This window comes from Triticum aestivum, chromosome 3A, assembly GCF_018294505.1.
Source record: "Triticum aestivum cultivar Chinese Spring chromosome 3A, IWGSC CS RefSeq v2.1, whole genome shotgun sequence".
NCBI classification, from domain to species: domain Eukaryota; kingdom Viridiplantae; phylum Streptophyta; class Magnoliopsida; order Poales; family Poaceae; genus Triticum; species Triticum aestivum.
In genome coordinates this window covers 390,450,428-390,475,192 of record NC_057800.1, presented here as the reverse complement: position 1 = coordinate 390,475,192, position 24,765 = coordinate 390,450,428, and positions in this window count along the sequence as shown.

Genomic DNA, 24,765 nt, shown 5'->3' with positions numbered 1-24,765 from the left:
CGCCGCAGCCAAGGAGAAACGAGGACCGCCACCAAGACGAGGGGGCTGGGGGCTTCCAGGAGCCGCGCGCAATCGCCTGCATCCTGGGCGGGGCTCAGGCCCCAGCCTCTCAATGCATCTTCAGGCAGTTCGCCCGCGAAGTAATGCAGTCCTCCCCAGGCTTGAAGCCACGCGCCCTCTCAGGTGGTCGGCGTGGGCCATCATGTTCAGCTCAGCAGATCAGCTCAAGTGTGTGGCTACAGCCGGAGTCCTCCCGATGCTTTGTTCCCCAATCATCATGAACATGGTGGTCACCAGGACCCTCATCGATGGCGGGGCAGGGCTCAACGTCCTATCCGTGGAAACATTCAACAATCTCCAAGTGCCCTACAGCCAGCTTCAGACAACCAAGCCGTTCTCCAGAATCACCGATGGCTCCACGGTCCCGATTGGGCAGGTCCGCCTCCCTGTCACCTTCGGGGCACGCGACAACTACCGCACCGAGCTCATCGACTTCGATGTCGCTCACATTCGCCTGCCATACAACGCCATCCTTGGGTACCCAGCGCTGGCCAAGTTCATGGCCGTAACTCACCATGGCTACAATGTCCTCAAGATGCCAGGAAGTGGCGGAGTCATCACAGTGACCTGTGAAGAGAAGGACGCGGTGTGTTCCCTGGAACGAGCCTTTCAGGCTGCGTCACTGGAAGACCCGGATCACGGAAGCAGGAGGCTTCCCGAGACCGCCCCCAAGAAGAAGACACTGTCCGACCCAGCCCCTCAGGAGACAGGCCCCTCTGGGCCCGTGCCTGCCCAGGGGGAACCTCCTTCCATCACATAGGAAAGTGCGCCCGGCGCCCTCCTCAGGCAGGGCTCGGGGGCTCTCCCCTGGAGGGCCACCGACCTGGCTAGGGTCACGAGGGAGGCGCTTGGGCACCACTTGGAGGCGTGTTTTGAAGCACGTTTCCCTCAAGAAGGAGTAAGGAAAGGAGAGCCAGACCCTCAGGAGTTTGTCAGCAAGGCCATTCAGGAGCTACAGGAGTCAAGGGTCATGAAAGGCGGCCGCCGTCTACCAGCAGTGGCCCCCCATCCAGGCGAGGATGGTGGGCTGCGCGTCTGCATCGACATACCAGGGCTCAACTGAGTCGCCTCTCTGGAGCGCCTCTAGCCCTCGCGAGTGGGGCGCTGTGGAGGTCCACCCCACAGCTACGATCGCATGCCTTACGGCTTGCCGCACGCGGCTACCATGTACCAGCGCCTCACGAGGGGCATCATGGAGGCACAAGAGGCCAGGCGTTCCGCAGCCCTGGCGGAGATGGAGATGGTCCGCAGGGAGCCGCCAGCACCTTCGGAGCCTCCCGAGGCCCCCGGGCCTGGGGGCTCGTGAGGATCGGCTTCCACAGCCCACCGAGTCTGCTACACCCATACCCCTTCGTCCTGAACATCATCAGGTGACATCTTTCAAGTTTCACTTCCAGCTGGGAGCCCCCCCAGGGCTGCATTATTCCCAGGCCGCGTGGGTCCATCCCTGCGGCGTGTATCCCTTTTATTTCATGTTGTTAGCTTACCTTGTTAGGGCGCCCCTCAGGCTGCATCATCCCCAAGTCGCTCAGGCCAGACCAAGCGGCATGTATCTCATTTGCATTTATTTACGGTTATGCGTCATACCCACCATGCTTGATTATTTGGTGCCGGTCCACGGCACCTCTTCTTCTCCATGCCGACCGCTTGCACGTTAAAGGGGGGGTACCTGAGCATCGCGACTCAGGGCTCTTACTGGCTCTCCAGCCCTCACCCTCTGGCCTTGTCCACGGCATCACGACCTGGCATACCAGCGACGGCTGAGACCAGCTCGAGGGCCGGGACCCGAGGACGTAGAGTGCCGGCATCTAACCAAATTTGCAGGGACACATCACAAGATAAGGCCCAGTGCCAGGCGCAACCCGCCTAGAGGTAGGGCCTCGTGAGTCCTGCGCTGGCTCACAGGTGGCCAGATACACCTCGCCAGGCCCTACCGTGCCAGCCACGTGTCAGGGCGGGGCTGTACATGCCCCGGGGGCTCCTCCCGGAGGGGGGGCCCCTCCCACGTACTAGTGGAAGCACCATGCTCTGCGCTAGCTGATGACACTGCCGAGGAGCGGCTATGCCCATACACATACGAAAGCGCTATGCTCCGCACTGGTGATAAACAACTGAGGGTGGCCCCCAGGCCGCATCAACCTCAGGGAGCCTAGAGCTTAGTGTCTAGCCTCATCGTAACGCCTCCCCTTGGGAGTGCCGCGCGAGGGGGCTGGGCACGGGGGCTGCGCCTGGGTCACGCCCGGACGCACGCCGCCCAGCCAGACCCCCCCCCCCCCCCGGGCCTGGTTCGTCGCACGTCTCTCCCCGAGCAGAGCCAAGGTACGAAGGCCGTTTGAGCGTCAAGGGGGACTCCTGAGCATCGCGACTCAGAAGCCTAACTGGTCACGTAGCCCCTCACTCCTTAGTTCCGAAAGGCTAACGCTGGGTGAGGTATGCGCGCGGCCGGGCTCTGCAGATGTAGAACGGTAGATCCACCCACATCACACCTCCCTACTTGCTGTTCGTGCGCCAAGGGGGACTCCTGAGCATCACGACTCAGGAGCCTAACTTGTCACGTAGCCCCTCACTCCTTGACCCCGTCCTGGTTTCCGGTCGGGACTAACACTGGGTGAGGTGTGCGCGGGGCCGGGCTCTGCCGGCGTAGAACATAAGCAAGTAGGAAGGAAAAGCACAAATTTCAAGGAATTCAAAAGCAAATATCACAGTCCACACTCTTGTCTCAATGCCAAACGCAAGTTTAAACGCCTCCCCGAGGCATGATATATGTGCAGGAATTAAAGGCAGGACAGGAGCCATGACGGAGTCACTTGTCGGCAGTGGAGCAGCGCGGAGTGGGTTCGCCTCATGGAGCAGTGGGGTCGGCAGCGCCTTGCTTCGGCTTGGTGCTGAAGGCCCGGAACTTCCCCAGCAGAGCCTCCGCGCGACCCTTCACGGCCTCGGCAGCGACAACGGCAAGCTCCCCGCTTACTGGCTCCAGTAGGCCGTCGAGGTCGACGTCGGGATCGCGAAGGTAGATGTGGGTGTGCACCCGCGTCAGTGCTGCAGAAGATAGGACACGCGCCTCGGCCTCGGCCGTGGGGGCAAGGCCAAGGGCGACATCTTCAAGAGCGCGAACGAGGAAGGGAAGCAGCTTGGCGGGGCCGTCCTCAGCGCTAGCCAGCGGGCTCTCCAGGCCGCTGTCGTAAAGCATCCTCAGCGAGGAGCGAGCCTTCGCCTCCATCTCCATGAAGGCCACGCGGTCCTCGGCAAGAACTAGGGCCTTGTCGTCCAGCTCGGCCTTCCTCGCCCCCAACTCCTGCTCCAGCGCGCCTAGGCGGTCGCGGCGCTTCCTGAGCTTGGCCTCCCTCTCCTTGACGGCCGCCTCGCGAGCTGTCACGCCTTCTTCCTGCTCTTGGCGAAGGCAGACCTCTTTTGCGAGATGGTCCCGCGGGCCTTGCAGCTCGTCCTCCAGTGCCTTGCAGCGACCATGGATGTTGACCACCTCCCTCAGGGCTGCGTCACGAGCAGCCTTCGCCTCAAGGACGGTGAAAGCACAAGTGCTCCCTAGGTGGTTTTGATAATTGATGACAACATATCTCTTGTTGGACTAACATTTCGATCTAGCATGTTTCAGATAAGTTCAACAATGGAGTGGGATGGACTAAAGGTTGTGGGAACTCCTTCAAGATGCTAAGGACAAAGGATTGGCTAAAGCTTCAAGCTCAAGACTCCTCATTTTAGTGATCCAAGATCACATTAAGTCTTTAGGAAAAGCTAATACTATCAAGGACGGATGAGGTGTTGCTTAATGAGCCTCTTGCTTCATGTGCTTAGTGATATGCTCCAAAACCCTCAGCTACTTTCCCACTTCCACTTATGACCTAAACCCTAAGCCAAACTTGGTCCTACTGATTCCTCCTATCCGGCGCCACCGTGTTTCACTTGTCATAAGCCACTACCAAACCCTAATCAGTTCGGTCTCACCGATGAGATCTCGGTCTCACCGAGATGGGCTTGCAAACTATCTGTTACCCATTGCAATATTCTCGGTCCCACCGAGATATGCAATCGGTTCCACCGAGTTTGCTTGGCCAAATCTCAGTTTCACTTATTACCCAAATCGGTCCCACCGAGTTTGAGTAATCGGTCAAACCGATTTTTGGATTTACCCTAACCCTAGCACATCGGTCCCACCGAGTTCATCCAGTCAGTCCCACCGAAATCTCTAACGGTCACTAGGTTTACCTTTTCGGTCCGACCGAGTTTGTGATTCGGTCCCACCGGGATTGGAAAACTGTGTAACGGATGGATTTTGTGTGGAGGCTATATATACCCCTCCACCCCTCTTCATTCGAGGAGAGAGCCATCAGAACACATACACCATTCCAACTCACATGTTCTGAGAGAGAACCACCTACTCATGTGTTGAGACCAAGAAATTCCATTCCTACCATATGAATCTTGATCTCTAGGCTCTGCAAGTTTCTTTCCACTCAAATCTTCTTTCCACCAAATCCAAAACCTATGAGAGAGAGTTGAGTGTTGGGGAGACTATCATTTGAAGCACAAGAGCAAGGAGTTCATTACCTACACACCATTTGTTACTTCTTGGAGAGTGGTGTCTCCTAGATTGGCTAGGTGTCACTTGGGAGCCTCCGACAAGATTGTGGAGTTGAACCAAGAAGTTTGTAAGGGCAAGGAGATCGCCTACTTCGTGAAGATCTACCGCTAGTGAGGCAAGTCCTGTGTGGGCGATGCCATGGTGGGATAGACAAGGTTGCTTCTTCGTGGACCCTTTGTGGGTGGTTGCTTCTTCGTGGACCCTTCGTGGGTGGAGCCCTGTGTGGACTCGCGCAACCGTTACCCTTCGTGGGTGGAGCCCTGTGTGGACTCGCGCAACCGTTACCCTTTGTCGGTTGAAGTCTCCATCAACGTGGATGTAGGATATCACCACCTATCCGAACCACGGGAAAAACATCCGTGTCTCCCATTGCGTTTGATCTCTCCAAACCCTTCCCTTTACATCCTTGCAAGTTGCATGCTTTACATTCCGCTGCTCATATACTCTGTGCATGCTTGCTTGATATGTATTGCGTGTGTTGAAATTGTGCCTAAACTCCACTTAAACCGAAAAAGCTTAAAAATTGCAACTTTAGTATTAAGTGTCTAATCACCCCCCCTCTAGACACATCTACTTCTAGATCCTACAAGTGGTATCAGAGCTTTGGTCTCCATTGCCTTGGTCTGATCACCATTCGAGGAAGATGGATGTGTCTACATTAGGGAGTCTTAGACATAAAGTGCCTATTCTTGATGGAGAGTATTTTCATGAGTGGAAAAATGAGATGCTTGTAATCTTCAATCAATATCATTTTAACAAGTATATTGCTAGCCCTTGTGCACTTCATATTGATCCTTTGCATCCTACCCTAGATGAAGATATTGACATGATTCGCAATCTTAGAACTATTAAGCTCATCATTAGAGGATTGCCCAAAAATTTGATTGCTAGTTTGCCTACTCAAAATTGTGCCTATACTATATGGAAATTTCTTGAGGAACGATTTCCCGATCATTCCTTGAAAACTTTGGATGAAATTCTCCATAAATCTATTGCCTTGAGTAAGATGAACTCTAGTGATCCTAGTTTTGGTAAATGTCTATTTGAACTTACCAATCTTGAGCATGCTAAAGGAGATGTTGGAATCATTCATGATATCATATTCAAAGCTATAAGAATAAAAGTGACCACATTTATCTAATGAATTACCCTCTCTAGGAAATGATGAGTCACAAGATCATGATGAACATGAATATGATGATGATGATAGTGACTTCGATCTTGATAACGCAATGAGACATTTTGTTCTTATGGCAAATCTTCGGGGATATGAATCAGGAGGAAAGGAATGGGTTCTTGATAGTGGATGTATTGATCATATGACCGGAGATGAAGAGATGTTTCGTGAGCTTGCTGAAAATGACGGCCCTCGAAAATATGTCACCTTTGGTGATAATTCAAAGGGCAAAGTGGTTGGCCTTGGTAAGGTGGCCATCTCACATGATAGTTCCATTCAAAATGTCATGCTTGTTGAATCTCTTGGCTACAACTTACTTTCAGTATCTAGACTTGCTGATTTCGGTTTGAATGTCCTATTTACTGAGGTAGATTGCCAAGTATTTCGTCGAGACAATCATAAAATGGTCTTTACCGGTATGCGTAGAGGTGATCTTTACATTGTCGATTTCTCTAAAAAGGCACAACCTAAAACTTGCTTTGTTGCTAAATCCTCAAAAGGATGGTTGTGGCATAGGCGACTAGGTCACGTTGGCATGAGAAACCTTGACAAGCTTATTAAAGGAAATCATATCCTTGGAGTCAACGATGTCATATTTGATAAGGATAGACTTTGCAGTGCTTGTCAAGCAGGTAAACAGGTTGGAGGAAGACATCCCGTGAAGAACATCATGACCACAAGGAGGCCACTCGAGCTACTTCACATGGATCTTTTTGGTCCCAACGCCTACAAGAGTCTCGGTGGAAATTCTTTTGGTCTAGTTATAGTTGATGATTTTTCAAGATTTACGTGGGTGTTCTTTCTTAATGACAAGTCGCAGGTCCAGAAGATCTTCAGAAACTTCGCTAGGAAGGCCCAAAATCAGTTGGATGTGAAGATCAAGAAGGTTCGGAGTGACAATGGAACGGAGTTCAAGAACGCAAATGTGGACACCTTTCTTGACGAGGAAGGGATTTCACATGAGTTCTCGGCTACGTACACACCTCAACAAAATGGAGTTGTTGAGAGGAAGAACCGGACGCTCATCGAAATGGCAAGAACGATGCTTGATGAATACAAGACGCCAAAGCACTTTTGGGCAGAAGCGGTTGAGACAGCTTGTCACGCAACAAATCGCTTATATCTTCACAAGCTACTCGGCAAGACGGCATACGAGCTTCTCACCGGTAACAAACCCCAAGTTGGATACTTTCGAGTATTCGGCTCAAAGTGCTACATTCTTGATAAGCATCGTCGTTCAAAGTTTGCTCCTAAATCTCATGAAGGTTTTCTACTTGGTTATGGCTCAAACTCTCACACTTACCGTGTCTACAACAATTTCACCCGAAAGGTTGAAGAGACGGTAGATGTGAAGTTTGATGAATCTAATGGCTCGCAAGTAGAGCAATTGCCAATTGATGTAGGAGACAAAGACCCTTCAGAAGCAATTCAAGACTTGTCCATTGGCAAAATTCATCCAACGGAGGTGAAGGAGAGTACTTCATCCGTCCAAGTGGAAGCTTCTACTTCACGACAAGGTGAACCAAGAATCGACACGGAAGCATCCACAAGTGGGACACACCAAGATGGAGAAAACGAGGAAATACGTCAAGACGAACATCAACAACCTCCTTCTCCACCACGACAAGAGAACGACGATGTCAACAATGAAGAAGGCCAAGAAGAAGAACAAGATGAAGAAGATGTTCAACAAAGACCCAAGCAAAAGCTCTCACGAGTTCGAGCAAGAATTGCCAAAGATCATCCCGTCGAGCAAATCCTCAATGATATACAAACCGGGAGAATCACTCGCTCAAAAACTCGTTTAGCTAACTTTTGTGAAAACTATTCATTCATCTCTAGCATTGAACCTACGAAGGTTGAAGAAGCATTGGAAGATCCGGATTGGATAAACGCCATGCATGAAGAGCTATATAATTTTGAGAGAAATCAAGTTTGGACATTGGTCGAGAAGCCCGACAACAACCACAACATCATTGGTACCAAATGGGTGTTTCGCAACAAGCAAGATGAAGATGGACAAGTGGTTCGCAACAAAGCACGTCTCGTCGCCCAAGGGTACACACAAGTCGAAGGTATGGACTATGGTGAGACGTATGCTCCCGTTGCTAGACTTAAGTCCATTCGCATCTTACTTGCCTATGCTAATCACCATAATATCACATTGTACCAAATGGACATTAAAAGTGCTTTTCTAAATGGTGAAATAGAGGAGGAAGTTTATGTCAAACAACCTCCCGGCTTTATCAATCCTAAGAAACCAAATCATGTTTACAAACTTCACAAAGCTTTTTATGGTCTTAAACAAGCTCCTAGAGCTTGGTATAAATGCTTGACCAAGTTCCTTACTACAAGTGGTTTTGAAATTGGTAAAATTGATTCTACTCTTTTTACTAAAAGGGTTAATGGAGAACTATTTGTATGCCAAATTTATGTTGATGATATCATATTTGGTTCAACTAACCCTCTCTTTAGTGAAAAGTTTGGAAAGCTAATGTCAGAGAAGTTTGAGATGTCTATGATGAGTGAACTCAAATTCTTTCTCGGGTTGCAAATCAAGCAAACTAAGGAAGGCACATTTGTCTCTCAAACAAAGTACACCAAGGACTTATTCAAGAATTTCAATATGCAAGAATGCAAAGGTATGTCTACACCCGTGCCTACTAGTGGACATAATGATTTAACCAAAGATGGTGAACCGATTGATCAAAAGGTTTATCGCTCTATGATTGGTTCATTGTTATACCTATGTGCTTCACGTCCCGATATTATGCTAAGTGTGTGCATGTGTGCACGATATCAAGCTGCTCCTAAAGATTGTCATCTTAAGGCTATGAAAAGGATAGTGAGATATTTAATCCATACACCAAATTTTGGCATTTGGTATCCTAAGAGGTCTTCTCTTGATCTTGTTGGCTATTCTGACTCGGATTATGCCGGAGACAAGGTTGATAGAAAGTCTACTTCGGGTACTTGTCAATTTCTTGGCAGATCTCTTGTGTCTTGGTCTTCCAAGAAACAAACTCCGTATCCTTATCCACCGCCGAAGCGGAATACATTGCCGCTGGTTCATGTTGTGCTCAATTACTTTGGATGACCCAAACTCTTAAAGATTATGGGATTTATGTGAAACATGTTCCACTGCTTTGTGACAATGAAAGTGCTATCAAAATTGGTCATAATCATGTACAACATTCTCGAACTAAGCATATTGAAGTTCGTCATCATTTCATTCGAGATCATGTTGCTAAGGGTGACATCAATCTTAAGCATGTTCGCACCGATAAGCAATTAGCGGATATATTCACTAAACCACTTGATGAGAAAGTGTTTTGCAGGTTGAGAGGAGAATTGAACATCATTGATTCTTCGAACTTGGAGTAGAAACTCCATTGGGCACATGCAAGACATGAGCTTATGACTAATCCATGATATATCTCTTATGATAACTATCTTATGTCTTGGATATATTTGCACCTTGCATGTTGTCTAACCCATGTAGGTGCTTGGTTGAATCTAATTCCATGAGATTGCGACTCACTCACATCTTGAGCAATCTCTACAAGACCAAGACTCTACACAATAGTGGTTGAAGACAAGGAAGCACAAAACCATTCAAACATATCCTTTGACAAATTCTATGTTAAGCCTCATGATTGTAATTTTTGGATACACAAGTGCTCTTCCTTGCAAGAACTAACCCATGTAGGTAGATGAACTCAAACTCCAAGTGGTGCTCCCAACTCTTGATGAGCTACATCAACCTTGAGCACCCACACAAGTTCAACTACATGAGCAAGAACCACACCACCACCCAAGGTATGTTATTCCATCTTAGAGAAGCTTTACTCCAAGACATGAGTCAAAGCAACTCAACAAGATGTGAATACATCAAGATGCTTAAACGAAAAATGGTAACCCCATTTTGAGCTTAAACGATGAGTATGACCTATGATCAAGTGTTCTCACTTGACTCCTAAGTCAGTATACTCTAACATAGGTGACTATGTCACCGCCCAACTCTAGATGAAGTTCTCTTGTGTTCTTTTCTGTGTTATTGCATTTGTCTCATGCATGTTTATTTTCTTTCTCTTTTTCAAAAAAAAAGTTCATCTAGATCTTTCAGTTTCTTCTCTTTGTTTATGTTCTGCATTTTCTGCATTTAATTCCTTGCAAATCCTTCAGGTAATTCATTGCAAATCTTTGTGAGATCCTACATGTCTAGTGAGCTGAGGTGACAAGTGTTATTCTCTGTGTGAACTCGGTTTCACCGACTTGTAATTTTCGGTCCAACCGAATCTTTTCGGTGCCACCGAAACATACCACTCGGTGCCACCAACTTCGCAACAGGAAAAACAGTTTGCCACTTGTTCTATATTTCTTCTGATCCATCTCCACTCAATGAATCTTGTCCTCTACAAGCATCACAGTTTTATTCCCTGCTTCGTAATGAATCTCAAGGACCAAACCTATTCGACGGATTCCAGGAAAAACCTACTTGGAAATTGATGTCAAAGGGGGAGAGAGAGATCACATCAAAGCTTATCATCAGGGAGAGAGAGATCACATCAAAAGCTTATCACCTACAAAGGAGAAAGTACTAAGGGGGAGAGAATACTCAAGGATCCCATATATTAAGGGGGAGAAAGAAATCTCCAAGGGGGAGAGAATACTCAAGGATCCCAGATGCTTGATGTTCAAGAGGAGAGATGCCACATGTCTTTCTGGGGGAAAGACATGTTCATATGAACTCATTTGAATTAAGTTCTATTCATATCTTTCAGTCCTGATTTTCTGTTTCCTATCTTCTCCCAATATCCCATGTAAGATTCAGGGGGAGCAAGACACCTAAGGGAAAGAAATCAGTCAAATTCATTGCATATCTTTATTCTTGGGGACATGTTGAATCCAATGTGGTACCTTGTACTCACTCTCTACATGTCATCCCAGTCTTGGTATTCTTGTGGTTTCTTTTGTTTGCTCTGGCTAGCGGATGTACCTGTGTTATCTAACCTTGTTTGTGCAGGTTCATTCCATCCTAAGCCAACTCAAGACCACAAGGTAAGTATATGCATCAAAATCATGAGTATGAGGAGTTCTTGCTTATGTACATACTGTTGCAAGAAGGACTCATGAGCATGAAGGTATTTTCCTTGATAATCTTTTGCTCTGATGCATATGGCCAAGATGCATGTAACACATTGCCTACTCTGTCATGGTTATGCTCTCACATGCCTCTATATTTCATATTTACATGAGTGCATACATGTAGGGGGAGCCTATGCTTGTTACATGTCCTTCCAAAGCTTTATTTGCTGCTCTTTATATCTTTATCTAAAGCTTTGATGTATGTTGCCATCAATTACCAAAAAGGGGGAGATTGAAAGCACAAGTTCTCCCTAGGTGGTTTTGTTAATTGATGACAACATATCTCTTGTTGGACTAACATTTCGATCTAGCATGTTTCAGATAAGTTCAACAATGGAGTGGGATGGACTAAAGGTTGTGGGAACTCCTTCAAGATGCTAAGGACAAAGGATTGGCTAAAGCTTCAAGCTCAAGACTCCTCATTTTACATTTTAGTGATCCAAGATCACATTAAGTCTTTAGGAAAAGCCAATACTATCAAGGAGGGATGAGGTGTTGCTTAATGAGCCTCTTGCTTCATGTGCTTAGTGATATGCTCCAAAACCCTCAGCTACTTTCCCACTTCCACTTATGACCTAAACCCTAAGCCAAACTCGGTCCTACCGATTCCTCCTATCCGGTGCCACCGAGTTTCACTTGTCATAAGCCACTGCCAAACCCTAATCAGTTCGGTCTCACCAATGAGATCTCGGTCTCACCGAGATGGGCTTGCAAACTCTCTGTTACCCATTGCAATAATCTCGGTCCCACCGAGATATGCAATCGGTTCCACCGAGTTTGCTTGGCCAAATCTCAGTTTCACTTATTACCCAAATCGGTCCCACCGAGTTTGAGTAATCGGTCAAACCGAGTTTTGGATTTACCCTAACCCTAGCACATCGGTCCCACCGAGTTCATCCAGTCAGTCCCACCGAAATCTCTAACGGTCACTAGGTTTACCTTTTCGGTCCGACCGAGTTTGTGATCCGGTCCCACCAGGATTGGAAAACTGTGTAACGGTTGGATTTTGTGTGGAGGCTATATATACCCCTCCACCCCCTCTTCATTCGAGGAGAGAGCCATCAGAACACATACACCATTCCAACTCACATGTTCTGAGAGAAAACCACCTACTCATGTGTTGAGACCAAGAAATTCCATTCCTACCATATGAATCTTGATCTCTAGGCTCTCCAAGTTGCTTTCCACTCAAATCTTCTTTCCACCAAATCCAAATCCTATGAGAGAGAGTTGAGTGTTGGGGAGACTATCATTTGAAGCACAAGAGCAAGGAGTTCATTACCTACACACCATTTGTTACTTCTTGGAGAGTGGTGTCTCCTAGATTGGCTAGGTGTCACTTGGGAGCCTCCGACAAGATTGTGGAGTTGAACCAAGAAGTTTGTAAGGGCAAGGAGATCGCCTACTTCGTGAAGATCTACCGCTAGTGAGGCAAGTCCTGTGTGGGTGATGGCCATGGTGGGATAGACAAGGTTGCTTCTTTGTGGACCCTTTGTGGGTGGTTGCTTCTTCGTGGACCCTTCGTGGGTGGAGCCCTGTGTGGACTTGCGCAACCGTTACCCTTCGTGGGTGGAGCCCTGTGTGGACTCGCGCAACCATTACCCTTTGTGGGTTGAAGTCTCCATCAACGTGGATGTAGGATAGCACCACCTATCCGAACCACGGGAAAAACATCCGTGTCTCCCATTGCGTTTGATCTCTCCAAACCCTTCCCTTTACATCCTTGCAAGTTGCATGCTTTACATTCCGCATCTCATATACTCTTTGCATGCTTGCTTGATATATATTACGTGTGTTGAAATTGTGCCTAAACTCCACTTAAACCGAAAAAGCTTAAAAATTGCAACTTTATTATTAAGTGTCTAATCACCCCCACTCTAGACACATCTACTTCTAGATCCTAAAGACGGCCTGCTTCTCCTCATCGCAAGCCGTCGAGGCCTGGACCAGCGCCGCCCGAATCAAAGCGTCGGAGCGAACCCATCCTGAAGCCAGCTCCAAGCGACCGGCCCCCAACCGAGGGTCGGCGCCAAGAAGATCCTGCCGCAGTCGGTCCAGCTCAGCAACAGCACGATCCAGAACGGCAGAAGGAGTCGGAGAGATAGCAGCCGGTGGAGTAGGAGGAGAAGGCGGCTGCGCGGCCACAACATCCTGAGGCGGAGTCTGCTGCCCCCCAACAGCTGTAGTGGCGGCGGCAGGCAAGGACACCTTGGGAGTCACTTGGACCGTGGGGGACGAGCTCGCCCCAGCCGGCTCAGCCAGGCCTCGCGAGGACGACCGGGCAGGAGAAGCCCGTGCGTCGCGATCACCCTCCTTCGCGGGCAGAGGCGCTGCCATGGATGGAACCTCAGGAGCTCCCTTCGGCTTCTTTGCTGCGGGCGCCAGCCTATCCAAGAGATGCGGATGTCAAGCCTCAGAAGCAAAATAAGAAATAAAGACAAGAATCAAACGCTTACGGGTCGTCGCCGGTGAGCTCGAGCGGCCTCCGGCCAAATTTGAAGCCTGAAAGCCGACAGGAAGGGTGAACCTCGGGAAGCTTGGAAGCGGAAAGTGCGGACCGCCTCGGGGCCGGGGTAGACCCGCGGGAGATCAGCCCGGTCTTGTCCTTCTTTGGGATCGGGGGCAAGCTCCCGCCGTCCTGCTTGTCGTCATCCTCGTCGTCATCCTCGTTGTCATCGCTCGGAGAGAGGCGGAGAACGCGGGACCTGAGCAGGGGGAGGGGAGCCCTCGACTCTCCGTCAGTCGCCTCGGAGTCAGGCCCTCTTTCCCGCTCCCCTCCTTCCTCCTCTTCGCTGGAGTCATCGGAGGGCACGTCCACCGGTTCCTCGGGAGTTTCCATGGGCACGGGCCCATCCCCGTTGAAGATGGGCATGGACTCCACTACCTGCTCCCAGTCGTCGCGGAGGAACAAGGGCGTAGGAGCGCCCACCAACCTCGCCACATCGCCCCCGACCAGAGATTGGAGGACCGCAGCCAGATCTCCGTCGGCCAAGGCCGCGGGGCTTGGACGGGGCCTCCACATCGGAATTGAGTATTGCCGAAGCGGAGCCAGCTGGTGCTCCAGGAATTCCCTCAGCAGCAACGCGCCGGTCAGCTTCGCCACCGCCATGTTGGCCGGCCTCAGATCCGCGTCCATCTTCTCCAACACCAGCTTCGCGCGGGGGTCCGCGAGCTCCGCTCGACCCCAATCGCTGGAGCTCGTGGGCTGCTCCATGGGCAAGATCAGCCGAGGGTGGATGCGCCCAGCATCCACCAAGACCCACTTGCTCCTGAAGCCCTCAATCCTTTTCCCGGGGTTCAAAATGGCAATGGCGCCACCGTACGCGATGAAGCTCGCGCACGCGGAAGCAGGACCGCGAGAGGTCCGGAGGTAGAAGTAGTGGCGCAGCAAGGCCACTGAGGGATGCACCCCTACGTGAGCCTCGAAGTAATAGGCGAAGATTGCCAGGAGAAGGACAGAGTTGGGGTGGAGATGCAGAGCCTGTAGCTGATAATGGCGGAGGACAGAGAAGAAGAACTCGGAGAAGGGAGGCACCAGGCCAGCAGCAATGGCACTTACGAAGAGCGGATAGAAGGTGCTCCCTTGACCCTCAGGGGTGGCGGAGCCGGCCTTGAACACCTTCGCCCCATTGATGCCCCGCGCCGTCGCCATCCGGCGCAACCGGGCAAGGCTCGCCTCCGACATGTTCGGCGAGTCCAGGGCGGACGAGTACCAAGCTACGGCCGGGGGATGACGAGGCGCCATGTCTTCCTAGGTCACGCGGTCGGAGTAGATCTGAAAATTTTGGAGGAAGGAAGGAGAGGCGCAAGAAAGGGGATCTGAGCAGCAACCGGAGAAAGCAAAAGGCAAAGCCTAGGCAGATGCCGCTCCTTTATCAACTCGCGCGGTTGCTAAGGCGCCCACATCCAATCAACCGCCACGCGGCGCCCGAGGCCGCAGGCTGTTAGGGCCCGCGGCGCTTCACTCTTGCCCTTCCGCCTCCCTGCACGGCCAAATCCGGGCACGCCTTGGGCTCGGGGGCTACTGTCGGTGTTCTGGGAACGGGGGTCCCCCGACTTGCCTGCCTGCGGCCTGCGGCGTGGCTCAAAGGGGGGCCCAGCACGGCCCATCTTCACCAACACAAACCCAAGACCCTCGCGACGGGCCAAGCCTCGCGGGGCAGACGACACGGAGTTTCCTCAGGCATGGCCTCATCAGGCTGGCTCGCGAGGAGGCGGAGAGATCAAGGCGGGGTACCTCACGAGGTGCCCGTGACGCAAGCCATGACGACCAAAGGCACCAGGCGGGTGCCAGGCCACGCAGCGTCCTCCTTTCCTCTTTGGTGCAAAGGGAGCAAGCGCAGCGACGGAGTGCCGAGGCATCAGGCAAAGGTTGCCATTTTAGTGAAACAAGACCAAGACCAGGAGGAATGCAAGACGAAGGTCATTGTGGAGCCCAAGACGGCGTCACCACTAGATCTTTGTGCAGGCGAAGACTACTTTTGTCAGGATAGCTAGTACTAGCTGTCCCCCTTCAAATTAGCCCGCCATTGTTGGTTCCCTTCCCGCTCGATATTTGGGAAGAGGACCAGGGCCTCTATAAATAGGACCAGCCACCCACAGGGAAGAGGGGAAGAAAGAGAAGACGAGAGGAGGAGAGAAGTAGAGAGAGGATCATCAATTAGAGAGGGGCATCAACAATCGGAGAGAGAGAGAAGGGTGATTGAACTCCTCCCAGCAGTTCATCGCCCCAGCCAAGAGCAGACCCTCGCGAGGCCGTTCTTCCTTGTATTGTTCATCATCATCAGCCCAAGAGGCAATCCACCACACCACACACTGGAGTAGGGTATTACACCACAACGGTGGCCCGAACCAGTATAAACCATGTGTCATTCGTGTTGTTCTTTCCACAGCTTAGATCTTAGTGAGGCGGAGGGGTGCAGGTAGGTAGGAGGCGAAATCTCCATGCGCACCCCAGTGTTCAGACCTCAAGGGTCTGCCGGAACCCGAAATCCGACACTATGGGTGTTAATCACATAAAGATGTGAACTATTGGTGTTAAATCACATGGCGATGTGAACTAGATTATTGAATCTAGTGCAAGTGGGAGACTGAAGGAAATATGCCCTAGAGGCAATAGTAAAGTTGTTATTTTATATTTCCTTATATCATGATAAATGTTTATTATTCATGCTAAAATTGTATTAACCGGAAACTTGATACATGTGTGGATACATAGACAAACACTGTGTCCCTAGTAAGCCTCTACTCGACTAGCTCGTTAATCAAAGGTGGTTAAGTTTCCTAACCATAGACATGTGTTGTCATTTGATGAACGGGATCACATCCTTAGGAGAATGATGTGATGGAAAAGACCCACCCGTTAGCTTTGTTGGGTACTACGGTAGGGTGCATCGACTGCAAATTAAAAAAAATTCTACCAGCAGAACAACCAAGAACATGCTACGGGAGATGGATCATAGTTCGTTACCACTAGACGCGCAGTGCCATGCAGCGGAAGAAGAGTCGGTGCAGCACGTCCGTGTGGATTGTCTCCTCCTCGTCCGATCTCCCTTGAACAACCAGTCGTCGGTTCCCACATACAGGTTCGCTGGAGCGGCGCAAGTGCACCGCCTCTAACGGTATCCCCGTGTGCAGGAGGAACACCATGCGGCGGACTCCTAGGTCCGATCACACAGTAGGCGGCCGAGTGGAGGTGTCTATTCTCAACACATGCAAACCCTAGTGACAGCGCCGAAGCGATCAATCGCGTGTGTGTGCGGCACATCCACTTTATATAGGCGTCCGTTGTGGGCTCAATAGTTGGGCCTCGCACGGACCCTAAAGCCCATAAGTCTACTCGGCCACAATCTGAATACGGCGTGGATCACATCTGACAAGTGTCCACGGATCCGACCTCGTAGGTTCCTTCCCTTAAGCACACGACCCCTTAGGTTCAAGCCACCTTGGTCGCAGTTTGGATCACCTCCGAACTGCATGGTTGGTAGCGGCCCCTAGCAAGGCATGCCGAACACCAAGCAGACTATGAAGCTGGTTAGGCGAACCTGTACATCATACTTCTATACCTTTTGCCAGACGATATAGGTTGTGGGGCTCAAGGCGAGTCTGTCATCCTTGTGCTAGCCCGACCTCTTTCTCGTTCCAGTAATGCCGAGCACAAACCAGATTATCTCATAATCCTTGTCGCATGGCCATGCTTATCCTGGTCGGATCACACGAGGGGCCCGGAGTATATCTCTCCTGATCGGAGGGGCAAATCCCATCTTGCTCGACCATGTCTTGCAGCATGGGTCTGGAAAAGCCCGAAACCTACCTTTGTAACTACCTAGTCACGGAGTAGTGTTTGGTTGGCCCAAAGAAAGTCTGTCACCATCCCGAGTACATGCGCCAACTCAGGTCTTAGGACATAGAACGTATGTTGTACTAGAGACTCACAGATGACATATGCCGCGTCTCATAGTTGGGTCTGTATGACTCGGACCTTATCTCAACTCGGGTCTGACTACATCGAATCCGACCAGATCCTTCCAAGTCCATATTATCCGGTTAGCATCCAATGCCCCATGTCTAGTGAGACCAAGTCATCGACCATGTTATATGCTAGTCTAGTTGGCTATGCATCCACACAATCCTTTTGACTAGGGACGTTTTAGGACAGTCATCATACAATGCATAGTCCCACAAACAAGTCACGTACTTGCTGATACACATCATTGATAATGTCCAAGGACTATCTTTATTCATGCACACATAGGAAATATCATCATACATGATTACCTCTAGGGAATATCTCCAACAGTCTCCCACTTGCACTAGAGTCAATCAAATAGACATCGAATGCCCATAGCTCTAACATGCCCCTCATGCTTGGATTGTGGAAGCGGCTTAGTCAAGGGATCTGCAACATTTGCATCTGTGTGAATTTTGCATAACTCAACATCACCATTCTTTACGATCTTTCATATCAGGTGATATTTCCGATCTATGTGTCTGGTCTTGTGGTGATCCCTCGGCTCCTTGGCTTGTGCGATGGCACCAGAATTATCATAATAAAGGTCCAATGGTTTTACCGAGGCTGGGAAAATACCAAGATCATCCAGAAAGTTCCGGATCCAAACACCTTCCTTTGCAGCTTCACAAGCCGCAATGTATTCGGCTTCTGTGGTAGAATCGTCCACTATATCTTGCTTGGAACTCATCCAGCTCAGTGCTCCTCCATTCATGACATACACAAATCCGGACTGTGATCGACAATCATCTCTGTCGGTTTGGAAACTAGCATCAGCATAACCTCTTACGACGAGCTCTTCCTCACCTCCATAAACTAGGAACATCTCTTTAGTCCTTTTCAGGTACTTTAAGATAGTCTTTACCGCTGCCTAGTGACTCTCACCTGGATTGCCCTGGTATCTACTTGATAGGCTTATTGCAAAAGCAACATCAGGCTGTGTACATATCATGGCATACATGATGGATCCAATTGCCGAGGCATACGGAATCCGACTCATCCTGCTTCACTCATCAGATGTCGAAGGACTCTGAGTCTCGCTTAGCCTTATACCATGTGAGACAATCAAGAACCCTTTCTTGGCCTCACTCATGTTGAACCGCTTCAACACTTTATCTATGTACGTGCTTTGGATCAAGCCGAGCAGCCTCCTCGATCTATTTCTATAGATCTTGATGCCTAAAATGTAAACTGCCTCACAAAGGTCCTTCATTGAAAACTTGCCATTCAATGATTCCCTGACCGATTTCAGCATCGAAACATCATTCCGATCAGTAGTATGTCATCCACATACAAGATCAAAAAACACAATCGAGCTCCCACTTAACTGCTTGTGTAAACAAGTGTCCTCATCGCCTTTGATGAAACCGAGACCAGTGACGACCTCATCAAAATGAATGTTCCAACTCCGAGATGCTTGCCTCAACCCATAAATGGATCTCTTGAGCTTGCATACTTTACTTGTGCTAGTCAGATCGACAAAACCCTTGGGCTGTATCATATATACGTCCTAGGTTAAATTTTCGTGAAGGAAAGCCATTTTGACATCCATCTGCCATATCTCGTAATCAAAATATGCAGCTATAGCTAGTACGATCCTCACCGACTTCAGCTTCGCTACTGGCGAGTAAGTCTCATCGTAGTCAATTCCTTGAACTTGTCCATAACCTTTAGCGACAAGCCGAGCTTTGTGGATCTGATTTCCATCCACATTGGTTTTGTTCTTAAAGACCCATTTGCAGCCAATGGCCTTTACGCTAGGCGGCGGATCAACCAAGTCCCAGACTTGATTTTCATCCATGGACTTTAACTCGGATCTCATCGCCTCTAGCCATGCCTTGGAATCGGGGCTCACCATCGCTTCCGCATACGTGGCCAGCTCGTTGCTTTCTAGCAACAATACATCACACACTCTGCGCAATCTTTCCGACCTTCGTGTTTCAGGTGCCACCTCCACTACGGGTTCCCTGACGGACTCCGGTATCATCTCATCACCTGTCGAGCCGTCCCCGAGTGGTGCTCGAATTTCTTTGAGTCGGACCATCCTCCCACTGGCGTCCCGACTGAGAAACTCTTTCTCAAGGAAAATCCCATTCCGAGCAACAAACACTTTGTTCTCTTCCCGGTTGTAGAAGCTATATCCCAAGGTTTCCCTCGGATATCCCCCGAATATGCATTTATTCGATTTGGGTATAAGCTTGTCTGACATAAGTCGCTTGACAAATGCTTCACAACCCCAAATCTTTAGAAAAGACAAACTGGGACTCTTCCCGATCCACATCTCATGTGGTGTCTTATCTACGGATTTTGATGGTACCCTGTTAAGTTGAAAGCTGCAGTTTCTAGAGCATATCCCCAGAATGTCGAGGGTAAATCCGATTTGCTCATCATAGATCGAACCATGTCCAACAAGGTATGATTCCTTCGTTCTGACACGTTGTTTCTCTGTGGCGTACCCGGAGGTGTGAGCTAAGGTACTATACCTCAGCTTTTTAGATGATCATCAAACTCCTGGCTCATGTACTCACCTCCACGATCTGATCGTAAAAGTTTAATAGTCTTGACAAGCTGATTCTCAACCTTGTTCTGAAACTCTTTGAAATTTTCAAAAGTTTCCAACTTATGCCTCATCAAATAGATATATCCATATCTACTCAAGTCGTCGGTAAAAGCCATGAAGTACTGATAGCCACCTCTAGCAGTTGTGCTCATTGGACCACACACATCACTATGTATAAGTTCCAATAGCTTGGACGCCGCAACTCTTTGTGATGCCAAGCAAGCATGATTCGCATGTCTTGAAGGACTCAAAGTCAGACGAAGTTAGGAGCCCATCATCATGGAGCTTCTTCATGTGTTTCAGACTAATGTGTCTGAGCCGGCAAAGCCAGAAGTATGTCATATTTATCTCATTAGGCTTATGCCTCTTGACATTCACATTATAGACCGGTTCCTGTTCTAGATTTTATATAAATAGCCCATCAACAATGGGTGCATAGCCATGGAACATACCATTGAAATACAACGAACAACCATTGTCCTTTAAATTGAATTCATAACCCTGACTCATCAAGCATGAGGCAGTAATAATGTTCCGACTAAGTGCAGGAATGTAATAAAAATTATTCAATTCCAAAATAAATCCAGAAGGAAGCTGGAGCTGCATCGTGCCGACCTCCAACGCAGCAACTCTTGCTTTGTTGCCGACCCTGATGTCAATCTCCCCTTGTGCACACGCCAATTTCTTACCAGCCCCTGCGTCGAGTTGCAATTGTGAACAACCGATCCGGTATCAAATACCCAAGAGCTACTAGGTATGTCATCAAGGTAAATGTCTATAACATATGCAACAAGTATACCTTTGCCCGAAGAAGCATTTCTGGCCTTCTTGCCATGCTCTGCAAGCCACTTGCTACAGTTCCTCTTCGAGTGACCGGTCTCCTTGCAATGATAGAAAATGGTCTTCGAGTCCGGTCCAAACTTCGGTGCAACGGTGGAGGTTACCATCTTCGTGCCCTTTGCCTTAGCCTTTTTCTTGGACCAACTCTTCTTGAACTTAGCCGGTTTCTGCACCATCAACACTTGATGTGTGCCTTTCTTAATATCCCGCTCTGCGACTTTGAGCATCCCATGCAATTCAGTGAGCTTCTTATCCATGCCATGCATATGATTATTCGAGATGAACATCCCATAGCTGGGCGGAAGAGAACCCTGAACTGCATCAGTAGCTAGCTCATCCAAGAGCGGGAAGCCCAAACGATCCAAAGCTTGCACATATCCGTTCATCTTGATCACATGTGGGCTTAGTGGATCACCTTCCTTCAGCTTGCAATCCATCATGGATCGCCAGACGTTGAACCTTTCGGTCCTAGCCTGTGCGTGAAACATGCTCTTGAGACTGTCGATCATATCGTAAGCCTCCACATTTTTTAAATGCTGATGTAAATCGGGCTCCATACAAGCCAACATCAGACAGCTGATCTCCGTTGATTCATCAACGAGTTTCTGGTAGGCATTCTTAGTTGTGGTATTAGCATTATCAGCAGGTTCCTCTGGAAGTGGATCCTCTAGAACATGTTCCTTTTTATCATGCTTGAGAACAATTCTCAGATTTCTATACCAGGTGGTAAAGTTTGTTCCATTCAGTTTATCCTTTTCCAGAATTGATTTCAATGCAAAGTTGGTTGAGCAGGTGGTGCCATTGATCTACAACAGAAAATATGCAATCACTAAGAAATGTGTTTATGTAGAGTAATTCAAGCCTTAAATATAAATACTCCCACTGAAGTTGGCATCCCTATGCAAACTCTCAGTGATTCAGGATCCGACTAGCACATGCGACTAGTGAGCTTTAGCATCACTGCTAGATAAGATGCCTATCCGGTAAGAAACTCCTTGCTAATCGTATCTCTATACGACTCCTGTCGGTCGGGAAGGTATCTCATACGCCGGCCCCCCACCTTCTTTGCCGCAAGGCTCAAAACCGTTTTGATAGCCTTGTCAAGTTAACCTGATGCAGTGCATGTCCGTGTACGACACGAACCCTTCAGTTCAAGGACACCTAGCAGTACCCCAATTTTATGAGCCCACTACTAGACATACTTGATGTGCGAAGGTGCAACATCGGGAATGGCAATTTACTTGATATTCATGAGGGATCTTTCTACCATTCAAACATGCATAGAAAGTAAGAAGCATAACAATCACAAAAAAACATATATTGTGAAATAGTATGGCTCCTTCATGTCAGTTCTTCCAGGTCGGCTCTGACTCCGATGACCATCTAGGAACTCCATCTTGTTTGTCACGCCGGGGCACCAAGCTACCAACCTGATCTCTATTATCCAACTACTACAACTAGTAATGAATTTTATATAGAGTCACAAGTCGACACGCAGGTCGTTATAGAATATAATGACAGCACTTCGGCTCCTACCGGCTGACAAACATGACACGCATGCCATGTATAATTTACACACATGCATCACATACACATGAGCCATACTATTCACATCAAACATGCAAAACATGGTTACACATAGAATCGCATTCTACCGGTTTGAGTGATTGTGTATGAAATACAAGGCGCTACGCACACGGCGGCCCCGACCGGTAGGGGTAGGTTGTGTCAAGACCTCATCAACTCCGATCATCAGAAAACATAGCCACATTGATCCCCATGTGCAGTTGACTCATCAACCGTGCACACAGCCGATCTCATCAACGACAACAGATCTCATCTATCGCCTCCACATATCAAATATGCATACGATCCGAATTCAAATCCTATAGCAGAGGCTCTGATACCACTGTTGGGTACTATGGTAGGATGCGTTGACTAAAAATTAAAAAATTCCTATGCGCAGAACAACCAAAAACATGCTATGGGAGATGGATCACAGTTCGTTACCACTAGACACACAGTGTCGTGCAGCGGAAGAAGAGTTGGTGCAGCGCGTCCGTGTGGATCGTCTCCTCCTTGTCCGATCTCCCTCGAACAGCCGGTCGTCGGTTCCCACGTACAGGTTCGCTAGAGCGGCGCAAGTGCACTGCGTCTAACGGTATCTGCGCGTGTAGGAGGAACACCGTGCAGCGGACTGCTAGGTCTGATCACACAGTTGGCGGTTGAGTGGAGGTGTCTATTCACAACACATGCAAACCCTAGTGACAGCACCGAAGCGATCAATCGCATGAGTGTGCGGCACATCCACTTTATATAGGCGTATGTCATGGGCTCAACACTTGGGCCTTGCATGCACCCTAAAGCCCATAAGTCTACATGGCCACAATCCAAATACATCTCGGATCACATCCGACCAGTGTCGTTGGATCCAACCTCGTAGGTTCCTTCCCTTAAGCACGCGACCCCTTAGGTTCAAGCCGGCTTGGTCGCAGTTCGGATCACCTCCGAACTGCATGGTTGGTAGAGGCCCCTAGCAAGGCATGCCCAACACCAAGCAGACTATGAAGCTGGTTAGGCGAACACGTACATCATACTTCGATTCCTTTTGCCACACAATATATGTTGTCGGGCTCAAGGCGAGTATGTCGTCCTTGTGCTAGCCTGACCTCTTTCTCGTTCCAGTGATGCCGACCACAAACCAGATTATCTCATACTCCTTGTCGCATGGCCATGCTTATCCTGGTTGGATCACATGAGGGCCCCAGAGTATATCTCTCCTGATCGAAGGGGCAAATCCCATCTTGCTCGACCATGTCTCGCAGCATGGGTCTGGACAAGCCCAAAACCTACCTTTGTAACTACCCAGTCACGGATTAGTGTTTGGTTGACCCAAAGTGTCGGATCTGGGGTTCTGGCAGACCCTTGAGGTTTGAACACTGGGGTGCGCGCGAAGATTTTTTCCCTATCGATCCACGCCCTAGCTCTCTAAAATCTCACAGACGAACACGACGAACTCTCAACACAGAAAGACACAAGATTTATACTGGTTCAGGCCACCGTTGTGGTGTAATACCCTACTCCAGTGTGGTGGTGGTGGATTGCCTCTTAGGCTAATGATGAATAGTACAAGGGGAAGAACAACCTCCTGAGGTCGAGGTGTTCTTGTGCTTGGTGTGCTTGTGTGTATGAGGATCCGAATCAGCTCGCCTCTTGTGACGATGTCGATCCCATGTTTTTCATGGTGGTGGCTAGTTCTACTTATATAGGCCCTAGTCCTCTCCCCAAATATTGAGCGGGAAGGAAGCCACAACGGCCAATTCGAAAGGGGACAACTAGTACACACTATCCTGAAAAAAAGGTGGTCTTCGCCTGCAAAAGGCTCTGGTGATGACGCCGTCTTGGGCTCCATGGTGACCTCCGTCTTGCCGTCCTTCTGGTCCTGGTCTCGTTGCACCAATATGGAAAACTTTGCTTGATGCCTCGGTACTCCATGCCTGCGCTTGCCCCCTTAGCACCAAAGAGGAAACAAGGACACTACACGCGCTAGCGCCCGCCTGGCTCCCGCCTGGTCTCAAACGTCATGGCTCACGTCACGAGGGCCTCGCGAGGTTTACCTTGCCTTGATCTCTCTGCCCCTCGTGAGCCTTCCTGGCGAGGCCGCTCTTGAGGAGGCCTTGCATCGTCCGCCCCGCGAGGCTTGGCCCCTTGCGAGGGTATTGAATGTATTGTTCATGAAGATGGGTCATACGAACCTGCCAGCCCAGCCACGCCGTGGGCCGCAGGCAGGCAAGTCTGGGGACCCCCATTCCTAGAACGCCGACAGTAGCCCCCGGGCCCAAGGGGCGCTCGGGCTTGGCTTCGAGGCAAAG